Source organism: Natator depressus, chromosome 13, assembly GCF_965152275.1.
Source record: "Natator depressus isolate rNatDep1 chromosome 13, rNatDep2.hap1, whole genome shotgun sequence".
NCBI lineage: Eukaryota > Metazoa > Chordata > Testudines > Cheloniidae > Natator > Natator depressus.
The window spans coordinates 32,866,540-32,880,906 of NC_134246.1; the positions used below are offsets into that span (position 1 = coordinate 32,866,540).

The 14,367-nt window shown below is 46.9% G+C and overlaps 1 pseudogene; it reads left to right on the forward strand.

The window, feature by feature from the left end:
- Positions 1–201: 201 nt before the first annotated feature.
- On the forward strand, positions 202–1,127 carry LOC141997693 (olfactory receptor 13A1-like; annotated as a pseudogene).
- Positions 1,128–14,367: the final 13,240 nt, after the last annotated feature.

Below are 14,367 nucleotides of genomic sequence, written 5' to 3' on the forward strand. Positions count from 1 at the left end.
ATCAATTAGCCAGAACCCTGCTGGCATAAACTGACATAGCTTCATTGGAGTCTATGGACCAGATCCACAGCTGGTGCAAATCAATGTCTTTCCTTTGGCTTCTGGTCTTCCTTAGAATGACAGCGATTGACATCAGCTGAGGGTCTGGCCCAGTAAACTGATTTATGTCAACAGGTGAGTAGGAGTAGGGGAGATCTGGAAATGAAGAACCGATCCTCTCTCACAGAGTTCATCTTGGTGGGTCTGTCCAGCCTCCCTGAATACCAGATGTTCCTCTTTGTGTTATTCACCTTCATCTACATACCAGCCCTCGCTGGAAACCTCCTCATCGTCCTCACTATTACTACCAGCACCAGCCTCCAGATCCCCATGTATTTCTTGCTTATCAACTTGTCCTTGATAAACCTTTTATCCATTTCAGTGTCCATTCCCAAAATGCTGCACAACCTTCTGGAGCACAAGAAGACCATTGCCTTCTTAGGTTGCATTACACAGATCTATCTCTTCACTTGGACTCTGGGAAGTGAAGCTCTATTCCTTGCTGCTATGGCTTTTGACCATTACGCTGCTGTCTGCCATCCTTTGCATTACACCATCATCATGAGGAAGGAGGTTTGTGTTGGTTTAATCGCTGGCATATGGATAGCAGGGGTGATCAATTCTGCAGTCAACACTGAATTTGTGCTCCAGCTGTCGTTCTGCTGCTTGAATGTCATCAACCATTTCTTTTGTGAATTGCCACCGTGCTAAAACTCTCCTGCTCAGACACCAGTCTCAATTAAACCCTGGCTTTTCTGGCTGACACAGTCTTTGGGATGGGGATCTGTGTGGTAACTTTAACGTCCTATTACTTCATCCTGCGAACTATCTTGAAGATTCGCTCCACAGAAGGCAAGAAGAAAGCCTTCTCCACCTGCTCCTCCCACCTCATAGTCATCATCTTGTACTACTCCACAGGCATTTACACCTATATACACCCCTCCTCAGCCTACTCTCCAGACAGAGAGATCACTGTCCTATATTCAGTTATAACTCCAGCGCTAAATCCTATCATATACTTTCTGAGAATAGCGGGTCCTCCAAGGATCTGTATTGGGACAAGTGCTGGTCAATATATTCATAAATGAATAGAAAGAGGGGCAATGATCTTGAAAAGTTTGCAGATGATTACTCAAAATTACTCAAGATAGTTAAGTCCAAAGCTGACAGTGAAGAATTACAAAATGATCTCATAAAACTGGGTGACTTGTGCATGAAAATGGCAGATTAAATTCAAGGTTGACAAATGCAAAGTAATGCACATTAGAAAACATAATCCCAAGTATAGATACAAAATGATGGGGTCAAAATTACCAGGTATCTCTCAAGAAAGACACTTTGGAGTCATAATCGATAGTTCTCTGAAAATATCCACTCATTGTGCAGCAGCGGTCAAAAAAGCTAACAGAATGTTAGGAACCGTTTGGAAAGGGATAGATAATGAGACATAAAATATCATAATGCCTCTGTATAACCCCTTGGTATGCCCACATTCTGAATACTGCATGCAGATCTGATCACCCCATCTCCAAAAAGATGTATTAGAACAGGAAAAGGTATAGAGAGGGGCAACAATAATGACTAGGGGTATGGAACAGTTTCCTTATGAGGAGAGATTAAAAAAACTGGGACTTTTCAGCTTGGAAAAGAGACAACTCAGAGGGGATATGATAAACATCTATAAAATCGTGACTGGTGTGGAAAAAGTCAATAAGGAAATGTTATTTACTCCTTCACGTAACACAAGAATTAGGGGTCACCCAACGAAATTAGATAAGTAAGTCTAGAGCCTGGAATGTGCGTTATGATATTATTTTATATGTAAACATTTTTCCCAATATTTCTACTTGCTATCACTTACATCTCACCACGTTGTTAAATATACTTTTATTTGTTTTCACTATAAACATATCTCAGTGCTGCATGTTAAGCAAACTTGTTGATATACAGAGTAACTAGGAAGTGTATTGTTCGTTGGGGAGCAGTGACCCTATGAATACTACGAGTGCCCAGTGCACCAGGAGCTGCACACTCTGGGGGGATGCTTGGAGGGCTTTAGGGCTGGAGTGTGTCTATTGCTAACTGGTAGAGGGATCAGCAGAGCCTCTGTAGGCTGATCAGGCAGCGCTTGTGATGCCCACAGCCAGTGCAGTCAGGGAGTTGACCCATGGCACAGCCAGTCTTCCTCATGCTCAGGACAGGTGGTAGCAAGGTGCCTCACAGTCCTTGGTACCCCTGGGAAGCATCACAGTCTCATGAGGACTGTTAAGTATTAGTGTAACTAACATCTCAGTAGAGGGTCATCTGGGTGAAGTTTTATGGCCTGTGAGATACAGGAGCTCAGACTGGATGATCTAATGGTCCCTACTGGCCCACGAATCTAGGAATCTAGGAATTTTGCCATCACTCCTCCTGTGTTTAAATGACTCCATCGTACTCAGAGGAGCATTGCTAACTTCTCTATGCCTCCCATGCTTTGTCTGTGTTGTCTTCCTACATTTGGGGGCATGGACTGTTTCTCACTGTGTGTTCCTATAGTGCAGAGCACATTGGAGCCTTGATCTTGATTGGGACCTCCAGTTGTTATAGTAATGCATGATAACGATGTTGGATGATGTAAACATGCTGGTTAATTTTCATTCCAGGGTACCATCAAGCTCTGAAGTTTTCCCTTCTCCTAAACGGTAAACAGGGAGCCCTGGGTTTTGTTCCTGGCTCTGCCATTGACCTGCTGGGTGAACTGGAGCAAATCACTTTCCCACTCAGTGCCGCAGCTTCCCCTCCCATCCTTTGTCTGTCTTCTCTATTTGTATTGTAAGCTCTTTGCTGGAGGGGCTCTTATTATGTTTCTGTACCATGTACAGCACAAAAGAACCCTGATGTTGGGTCGGGCCTGTAGGCGCTATATTAGTATTATTAGTATTAATAATAAAATAAAATAATAATAATAATAATGTCAACGTATTTTATTCATATTCATCATTCTTATTTCACAGAGTAGCTGCCCCTGTCTGAATTTGTTTCTCTAACTGATCTGCATGAGTTGGACACAGCTATTGGACTTAAAGCACAAATTAAATCAGGGCTGTGATATATAGGGCTGTGATCACTGTGGTCATTTCTGGGCTTAAAAATTCATACATCTATGAATGATTATCTCCTTCTATCCAGTTCCTCTTCTGTCTCATTCCTTCTCCTCTGCTGCTCTCTAGTGATCACATAATGCAAACCGAATTTCTTTGCTATCACCTGCATGCCTTCATCTTTTCTCTTTACCGTTATATTATGCTACTGCATTGGTCAGTCAGAATTCCAAAACACCAGCCTCCTTGGGGCACTCTGAATTTGGATTGGATATTGGTGTTGCGGGTCCCCACAGAGATTGGCCTTTTTATTGTTAATCCATCAGCAAGCACGGCTTGTAGGCCCCAGTCCTGGTAACCCTGAGGCCAATGGGAGATTGGCTTTGATTGTCGTGGGGTCAGGTTTGGGGCCCATTGTTTGGGATTACAATGTCTGTGCAGGTAGCTAAAGGCTTCTGGGCACTGCAGTATCTGAACACTCCACCGCCAATGACAAATGTCACCTCCTATCGTTCACATGAGGTAGGGAAGGAGCTTTATCCTCATGCCAAAGGGAGGGGAACTAAGGCACAGATGGCTGTATCCTCAGATGCTGCAAATCCACCTTCCTAGGCATTTAGGGAGGCCTCTACAAGGGGTATCTCAGTGTCTCGCAGTCATTAATATTAACAATTTACTGTCACAGCACCCCTGGGAGGAAGGGAAGTGCCATTATGCCTATTTTACACCTGGGGAAACTGAGGTAAAGGGCAGTTTCAGTGACTTGTGTAGTCACACAGACAGCCCGTGGGGATCTGGCCCATTGACTCCAATGAATCTATGGCTCATTTACACCAGTGGGGAATCTGGCCCATTGACTCCAGCAAAGCTTTGGCCAATTGGCACGAGCTGAGTATCTGACCCATGAACTTCAGTGAAGCTGTGGCCTGTTTACACTATCTGAGATTCTGGCCCATTGACTCCAATGGAGCTATGGATAATTTATACCAGATGAGGATCTGGCCCATTGGCTCCAGTGATGCTATGACCAATTTATACCAGCTGGCATCCGGCCCATTCATTCCAATGTAGCAACCGCCGATTTACACCAGCTGGGGATCTGACCTTGATGACTCCAGTGGAATGAAGGCTGATTTACACCAGCTGGGGATAAGGCCTACATGAATGAAGGTGGCTGAGATTTCCCAACCCTGCCTAGGGGGTTTGGACACACTATGCCGATTAATTTTTGTTTGAAATCATCAGCCTAAGTAGCCTGCTCATTGTCACGCAGGGACTCTGAGGCAAAGCCAGGAACTGAGCCGAGATTTCTGAGTGCCAGCCCAGTGCCTGAAACATGAGATCGGCTTCATCTCCATGCTGGAACTGCTGGGTGAGGGTCTCTAGCCTATATTATGCAGTCTGTACATACAGGGCCAGATTTTAAAGGTGTTTAGGGACATGGGAGAATTTCTAAAGCACCTGGGCATAGGTACTTTGGAAAATCCCGCTAGGTGCCTAAACACTTTTACAAATCTGGCCCTAGGTCTACACCACAGAGCCTATGCCAACAGCTGTCCCAGACTGAGGGTATTGTCAGCGTAGCTATTTGGGGTGTGTTCGCTGAAGACCAGGCCTTAGAGAAATTGTGATAAATAAATGTTCAAAACATTCTTTATCATTAAGTACCCTGTGTGTAAATGAAAACTGGAACCCTTCTTTCCTTAAACGACCAGATTTAAGAAGGTTTTTTATCCATGCTAATTAAGTTGGGAGATGGATTCATGGCCAACATTCCAAACTTGGGTGACTAAAGCTAAAATAATAGTGAGGCTGGGATTTTCAATAGAGCCAAAGGGAATCAGACACCTGAATCTTATTGAATGTCAAAGGAGTTTGGGCCTCTAACTTTTATAATCTCCTTTCAAAATGCCGGATTTAGCTCTTCTGTGGCACTTCCACAGAGTGTGTTTCACTGCTGCGCCCTGCTGGAGGGAATGAGACATTGTCAGCGTATGTGGGTGTTTCACTGCCAGCCTCTGCTGAGAGGAATGAGACCTGCTTGGATTATGTGTGACTGCCGCTGAGAGGAATGAGACCTGCTTGCGATATGTGCGACTGCTGCGGCCTGATGGAAGGGGAGAGAGAGAGAGAGAGAGAGAGAGAGTGTGTGTGTGTGTGTGTGTGTGTGTACACACACACATACATGTTTCGCTGTTGTCCCTGACTGAAACCCTCAGCATCTAGTTTCAGAGCCCGGATATGCAGACTTGGGTTCGTGCTATGGAGCTGAAAACAGCCATGCAGACATTCAAACTAAGGATCTGAAGCCCACCCCCACCCCAGGCTTCAGAGCCCAATCTCCAGTCTGAGATGCAAGTTCTGCCAAGCTGTTTTTAGTGCCATCGCGCTAGGGTTGCCAACCCTCCCGGATTGATCTGGAATCTCCAGGAATTAAAGATTAATCTTTAATTAAAGGTTATGTCATGGGATGAAACTTCCAGGAATATGTCCAACCAAAATTGGCAGCTGTATGTAGCTCAAGCCCCTTGAGCCTGAGTCTGCAAACCAGGCCTGGAGACTGGCTGCTGTGGGTGTTAAAACGCAGCATGATGTACCCTGCTCGGCCCACGCTGCAGACTGGTTCGCTGTCAGGACTGGGTGCATGCGCACCCAGGACTGGAACACTGGGGCGGGCAGAGCTGCAGGTCACAGTGGTGGGGCATTGAGAGAGCTCTGTGTGGGGAGAGGGCTGGGCTAAACTTGACAAGCAGAGGGTCAGGATCCAGGGGAATTGTCAGTGTTGTGTGTTTGGGGCAGGACAGCAAGGACAGAGCAGGTTGCAACTCATTATTGTCATGCACTGGCGGAGCAGGGAAGTATTTGGGGTCAGGAATAGTAGGGGTATTGTGGGTCAAGACTGAGGTACATCAGCAGAGCTGTGAAGGGAGCCAGGGCTGGAATAGCAGGGGGCTGCAGGTTGGGATTGAGGGTCATTGGCATAGCTGTGAGAGGAACAGGGCTGGGACACCAGAGACCGTGGATCTGGATTGCAGTGCATCTGCAGAACTGTGTACGTGAAAGTCCAGAGGTGAAATAACTGGTGGCTGCAGGTTAGGATTAACAGGCATTGGCAGAGGTGAGGGTTGGGGGGAGCCCAGGGCTGGGGTAGCAGCGGGTCTGTGTTTTGGCATTGAGGTCATCAGCAGAACTGTGTGAATGAGAGAGTGAGCAAGCCTAGAAATGGAACAGCAGGGGGCTGCAGGTTAGGACTCGGGGTCATTGGAAGAGCTGAGGGGAGGGGGGAGCCCAGGACTGAGATAGAAGGGGACTGCAACTCAGGATTGAGGGGCACTGGCAGAGCTCTGTGTGTGCGTATGCATGTGCGTGCGCTCACACGTGATGGAGCAGGAATTTTTCATATTTTGGATTAATATTGTGTTGCCTCAGTTTCCCGTATGTGGTGCACAGTTAACTAGGTGGTGGGAAATGGTTTTTACTCTTTGCAGAGACACAGGTGTGTGGCCTGGGCCCCTACGCCCATGGAGAAATCAATGGCCACTCCAATTGCCCGAACATTTGGCACCTAGCAACAAGTGACATAGATGTCCCACCCTCCTTAGGAGGCCAGGCGGGTATAATCAGTGGAGAACAAAGAATTGAGGAGGAGCCGGGGGGAGGGAGGTGTTGTTAACTGGGGGCTGATGGAGATGTGGAGATGCTTCTGGACTAAGACTAAAGGAGGGTGAGAGGGGTCTGGGCTTTGGGGCTGACCATCTTTCTCTACTCCATATTAACTAAGGACTTTCTACGCTGTGTTCCAGACATTTTACACGGCTGACTGAGAGTCACTGCAGATTAAGGAAGGTGAGGGTTCATGGCTCCCTTTGGGTGTGCAAGTCTCCCTTAGGTGTCCAACTCAGGTGGACTCACTGCGGGGAGCTCACAGCGTGACGTAGGGGTGCTGAAGGCTCCAAGATTCAGTCCCAGGAGATGGTGAAGTCAAGTGGCTTATCCTAGGGAGCATGTGACCCTAAGGGGGCTGACATACTGGAGGAATCTTCCCATAAACTGTTACAGAGCCGTTCAAGACAGACATGCAATTTTTCGTGAATTTACTGTTGATAGACACAATTTCTAAGTCAAATTAAGCCTCACTCAGGATCTCATGGTAGAACTCTCAAATCTCAGGATTTTTTTCCTGCTGGTGTGATTTGCATGAAGTTTCTCATTTTGCCCAAGTACAGCAGCTCCATCAGAGAAAGCTCCATCTCCTCCCTCTGGTACAGTGCCCAGAACCAGTCCAGCAGCTTGGTGAACAGTGCCAGCATCCTGCCCGCTGCTGCCATTTGGCTTGCTCTGGGTGGGTCCGCGCCGCCTCCCCCGGCCCAGCCCAGAGAGGAGACTCCGGGCCCCGCCACCACCATTGCTCCCTGCAGACCAGGAGGCCTCACTGAGCCTAGCTGGCCAGTCTGTCCCCCAGCTTCCTCCATGGGCCAGGCCTGCTTCCGACCACACCCCAGACTGGGCCTGGCTCTGGCCTTAGACTTCCTACCCCAAAGGCCTAACCCCCCCATCCAGACTGGGACTGCCTTCTACACCCCCGTCTGTGGGGCCTAACACCCCCCACCCTGGGTCTGCACTCGCCCCCCCCCACATCCCAGGCCTGCCCCCTTCACCCCCTCTGCGGGGCAAAACCCCCACAACCCAAGGCCTGGCCTGACCTCCACACTCACAAACCAGGGCCTGGCCCCCTCCCCCTTCCCTCCAGGGCCAAACTCAGGGGCCTAACCTCACCCCCCTACCTCAGATTGGGTTTGCCCCCCCCCCACCTCAGGGCCTAACCACTCCCCCCCCCTTCAGGTAACCAATGTTTGCTTGCACAAGATATCACTATATCACCTTCAGTTAAGGTGTCCAGTGACCTCCAGCGCTTGGGCTCTGACTAATTAGAATGTAGCATCATTGTTGATTGAGAATCTGTCACCGTCACCTTAAACTGAGCCGCACAGCAACATGGTGCTAACAAGGAGGAGTTTTTAAAAGTCTGCTATAAAGTGCAGCAACAGAGTTTTTGTAAAGAGCTCTGACCTGTCAAAAATTGTACATAGGCCTCTAATGACGTTTGTAAGCTGTCACTATATCTATACTGATCTATGTTTCAAAAAAATAGCAACTCTTGATTTATATACCAAATCTCATAAATCAAGAGAAACTTAAAAATCAAGAAAAGAAAAAAGAAAAAAGAAAAGGAGTACTTGTGGCACCTTAGAGACTAACCAGTTTATTTGAGCATGAGCTTTCGTGAGCTACAGCTCACTTCATCGGATGCATCGGATTGCTATGCATCCGATGAAGTGAGCTGTAGCTCACGAAAGCTCATGCTCAAATAAACTGGTTAGTCTCTAAGGTGCCACAAGTACTCCTTTTCTTTTTTCTTTTTACGAATACAGACTAACACGGCTGTTACTCTGAAACCTGTTAAAAATCAAGAGACAGTGGGGTTGACAACACTGTCAAAAGCACCAGACCCGTGTGTCTGTGACTGGGTGTGAACCCAGAGATGGAGCAGCATTGTGGGTAGGGGTCTGTGGATAAGACATTGAGGACACCGGCAGAACTGGGGGTCGAGGGCAGGACAGCAAAGCCTGTCACAATCCACGTATGTTGGCTGATCTCTGTCACTGAGGCCTAGAATCCTGGAATTGCCTTTCATTCACTGCACCTGGGCCCTGCTGCCTCTGCTAACCCTGTGGGAATCTCCCATTTGTTTATGTCAGTTTCCTTGCAATCCACACATCCCATTACATCCCCCCACTAGATGGGACTCTGGTGGAATGTATGAAAGAAGGGATCACCTTTCACAGGAACTGGCATAACCGGCTTGACCCCTTTCACTTTACACATCAGGGGGCTACTTGACATAGGAACAAACCCTCCCCTTCTTTTGTCTAACATTAATCAATGCCTCCGACTTTCCTTGCTAATCAGCCCTGATGGGACTGCTGCCGGGACCTGCATTTCCAGACAATGTTTCCATTCTAATGGCCCTCCCCGGGACCCATTAAAACAAAAGGTAACTTTTTGTTTCTTCCACTGGCTCTTAGTTCCTTGAGAGGTTTGTTAAATCTCCAGGCAGTGCTCAGGTCTCAGCTGGGTTTAGCATTCCTCAGAGTGCTAGTTAAGACATTAAATTATAACAACCTGTGTGTCTTCCTATAAATCCCTATAGAGCCACAGGTGCTGCATGGCTAATTGGAGAGTTTTCTTTTTAGTAGCGGTGTTGCTAGCGAGGATGATTTTAATGAGCATGCAATGAAGCAATTTTAACTGATTATTACTTTTATCTTAGGCAAGAGTCAATGAAGTTAACATGTTTCAAATGAAATTGATCAGGATTCCTTCACACTGGGGATCTGTCACAGCAAATCTGTGATCAGACCTATACAAACAAAGGTCAAGCACTTTACAGTCTATGGACAAACTGTTCATTGCCTGTTCTCTGATCAGCCACCAGAGACTGAGATAGCTCTTGTCTATCCCTTTGCCGCTGCTGCCCTTAGCAGAGCGTTACAGCAAGCCGCTTGTCAGCTCCAATTCCCACCTGCTTTGCCTGTGAAATTAGTTGCACTCAGAGTCAGAAGGAATATCCTTTAATTACCAAAAATCATGATGTATTTTTAAAGAGATTTTAGTGCCCATGACTGTGAAATACATCCACTTAGGAGCCCCTGCCCACTGAAGTTCACTTTCCACAGGGATGGGCCCCTTAGTGATAGATAGATAGTAAGGGAGGGGCGGGCAAATGTGAACACCATTAGGCAGGTGGACAGAAAGCTGATTAGACAGATGACATGGCAGATTGACAGAAGTGTAGATGGGCAATTGGAAATACAGATGGCTGGATCAATGAGATGGATAAAAGGAAGAAAATGGACAGACATCTCGATGGGCAGAGCGGGCAGGGTAGACAATTAGGTGTATGGACAGATGGCTATACAGATGGCCAATTAGATAATGGCCAGATGGACCATTAGATAGAGCAGTGGTAATACAGGTTAGCACACACACACACCCACCACTGTTCAGTCAGACAATATGCTTCAAACCTGACCAAAGGAGATGATTTCTCTAGGTCAGAACTCAGAAGTTGGTACCTACACTGTGACTGTCTTCTTTACCTGTCTTCCAAGCCTGCCAGTAAAGAGGCCAATTGGCATCGTACCCAATGCTGTGATTTTCATATGGCTACAGATCCACTTATAACTAATGACTGCCCCAGCCTGTGAAATTCACCTCTGGATCTTGAGTCTCACAAAGATAATTGGGGGTGTTCAGATCTGAGGTTTCTGTCTCAGTCTAGGCAGCCTGGATCAGGCCCATTGCTGCTATGAATTAGATTGGTGGCGCCAAGAGAAGCCAGACCAGAGCTGTACGATGAGACACAATATCCAGTTGCTGCCAGTGATGCAAATGCTCCCACTGATCTATCAGGCAGTGGTACATTTAGCATCAGCCAGCTGCAGCGACTGCACTGGGGAGCACAGTTCTGCCTGGACATCAGTGGTACAGAGGAGAAATCACACACCACAGACACACATGTGAAAGGACACACATCTAGATCCACACCCAGAGATGAACTCAGACATGAATACACACCCATATTAAGGTGTAAGCGCACATACAAAACTACTCTAACACAAACTAAATAAATCCATCACTTCCAGGTATGTCACCCGTCCTTTCACTCAAACATGTGCACTCAGTCATTTGCCCAACCATACAGTCAGGTTAATTCATGTTGCTATCCTTATTATTTCATTCTCCATTCAAATTAATGTGCAGCACAGAAGTGGTAGTCATATCAATGAAATTGCTCCTGATTTAGGCCTTATCAAACCACTACCTCCAGCAGAGGATCTGGGCCAGCGCGCTAGCTAATTCCATGCCATTTAAATATGCACAAGCCAATGGAGCTCTGTCATAAATATAAAGGGAAGGCTAACCACCTTTAAATCCCTCCTGGCCAGAGGAAAGAACCCTTTCACCTGTAAAGGGTTAAGAAGCTAAAGAGAACCTCACTGGCACCTGACCAAAATGACCGATGAGGAGACAAGATACTTTCAAAGCTGGGGGGGGGGGGGGAGAGAGAAGAGAAACAAAGGGTTCTTTCAGTCTTGTTTTTGCCTTTGCTGGGACCAGAGCAGGAATGCAGGTCAGAACTCCTGTAAAGGGTTAATAAGCAATCTAGTTAGATATGTGTTAGATTCTGTTTTGTTTAAAATGGTTGATAAAATAAGTTGTGCTGAATGGAATGTATATTCCTGTTTGTGTCTTTTTGTAACGTAAGGTTTTGCCTAGAGGGATTCTCTATGTTTTGAATCTGATTACCCTGTAAGGTATTTACCATCCTGATTTTACAGAGGTGATTCTTTTACTTTTTCCTTCAATTAAAATTCTTCTTTTAAGAACCTAATTGCTTTTTCGTTGTTCTTAAGATCCAAGGGTTTGGGTCTGTGTTGACCTATGCAAATTGGTGAGGATTTTTATCAAGCCTTCCCCAGGAAAGGGGGTGTAGGGCTTGGGGGGATTTTTGGGGGAAAGATATTTCCAAGCGGGCTCTTTCCTGGTTATATTTGTTAGATGCTTGGTGGTGGCAGCAATAAAGTCCAAGGGCAAAAGGTAAAACAGTTTGTACCTAAACCGGTAAAAATAAGCTTAGGGGGTTTTCGTGCAGGTCCCCACATCTGTACCCTAGAGTTCAGAGTGGGGAAGGAACCTTGACAAGCTCTGTTAGTTTAGTTCCAGTGAGGGCATGGCCCTGTGAGCCATACATCTGTGTGGCTGCCCTGAACTCAGTGGACACCTGGAATTAAAGAATGGTGGCGAGTCAATGGCTGTAATTATCATTCCTGTCCTTGCAGCAATGCTTTTTTCTGCAAGTCACTCCAGCTTTAATCCCCAGATTTATTGTGCAGTAGGATGGAAAAGTTGCCAGAGCAACAGTGTGCTGGGCATTATATGTACAATCAGTGAAGGGGAGCCCACCGGACACAAGACCTGACAGGCTGTAAAACAGGGGTCTCAAAGTCCCGGCCCATGGGCCATCTGCGGCCTGAGAACCTCCCCACTTTGGCCTGTGGAGGAGAGACACAGGCAGACATGCTGCCAGCAGTGTGTGCTGCAGGCACTGCCCTGCTCCCCGCAGCTCCCATTGGCTGGGGGAGAGGGACAGAGATAGCATCACTAGTCGCTGGGCAGAGTCAGCCATGGAGGCAGCATCATTTTTCCCCCCACAATGAATATAAATAAGTCAAAATACCAAACTACTATCTGAAGCAAACCTTGCTGCAGTGCTGAAGGTTTCAACTGCTCAGTCACTGAGGCCAAACATCAACAAACTGACAGAACTGAAGTGTTGCCACGTGTCTGGCAAACTCTAAGAACTCTTTGGCAGGCGAAGAATTGTATAACGTTGTATGACAGTTTTATTATTTCTAAAAAGTTTGAAATAAAAAATACAATATAAACATTTTCTTTTCTGAAACCATCTTCAGTGACATTACTGGCCCGCTGGGAGGATTTGAGGACTGGCCCTAAGGTAAATTGAGTTTGAGATCCCTGCTGTAAAACCTCCATTTGTCCTGGTGGGTTTATTATTATTAAAACAGCACCACCTAGGGGCTGCAGTGTGCAAGGCAGGCACACTTGTCCTGAAGGGTGTATTTAGGTGAACAAGATCAGACTTCCCCACTGTCACACAACAGTTCAACATGGGACTAAAACCCAGGTTACCTCACCAGCATCCCTAGGCCCTCTGCACTGGACCACACTCTCCCTCTTCATAATGCTGGAGCATGTCTGTAGCAGTTTGCAGACTCACTGGTGCAGCACCTCCTGCTGGTTGCCTTGGGAATTAGCTCAATTCCAGCTCTCAGAACAACCTCTGCTGGCCAGTGTCTCACCTGCCTCAGTCCCCCATGTCCCTTCCAGACCCCAGTGGCCTTTACCTCAGGGCTCTGCCCCAGCAGTACCCCCACAACCTGGGTCTCCCCTCCCAGGGGAACCCCCAACCCTCTTTACCCACCTTTCCTGAGTGGGTATTGCCAGTCACCATCTAGCCCCCATTCTCTGGGGCAGACTGCAATCTGTAATGGCCTCCCATCACTGGCAAGAGAATAGGACAAGCTGCATCTGCCTATCCCCAGGCTGTACCTCTGCAGCTCCAGTACCTGCTTAGCCCATTGCCAGGCTGGAGATCCCCCACTCCTTTTGCCCTTCCCCAGCACTGCCCAGCTTCAGGTACCCTTGTTCCTCCAGGCAGCAAAGCCCACCTCTCTCCAAAGCTAGAGAGAGACTGTAACCCAGCTCCTCCCTAAACCCTTATAACAGGGCCAGGTGTGGCCTGATTGGGTGCAGCCACAGCTGTGGCTGCCTCCCCAATCAGCCTTTAACCTTTTTTTTTTTTTTTTTTTTTTTTTTTTTTTTTCCAGGAGCGGGGTAACTGCCCCACTACAATGTCCCTTTACAGAACAGCAGCACACATGATACAAGGATCACTGGTCACACAGCTGTCAGAGCGTTCAGGGCCAGGAGGCCTATTAGTCATACTTTGTCTTGGTAAAATCAGGGCCACTTGCATTCCTCCCATATTCCAGAATGCACTGTCATTTCCTGGGCAAAGCTTTGGGGTGGGTTCTATTCTATGCAATATCAACTGGTTTATAAAAAAACAACAATGCTGTGGCTTCCAAAACCTGCTGCGTCTCCTGGAACATCTAATAGCGTGATAACACAATGGCCTGGGGTTAGATACCTGTAGGTTTCTCTCTTTAACTAGGCCCAAACTAGTGGTATTGGAGTCTCTGTATTTCCTGTGTACACTATGTAACTAGCATTTATAATGAACAACAGAGAATGGACAAGACATCCAGGTTAAGATTTTCAAAGGGGCCTAATGGATTTAGGTACCCAACTTGCATTGAAAGTCAGTGGCCATCAGGGATCTAACATTTCCAAAGGTATTTGTGCACCTTAAAGCTCCTAGTGGGATTTAGAAAATTGCTTAATTAGGTTAGGTTCCTAGCACCAGATTTTTAAAAGTATTTAATGGAAGCTAAGTGCCTGAATAACTTTAACAATATAGCCCCAACTATTGACCTGCAATGGAAGTTACACACCTAACCGTCTCATGTGCTTATGTAAATCCAGTAGTCATCTATCTACATTTTTAGGTGCAAATCTGGCCCTAACTCCCTTAGATTAC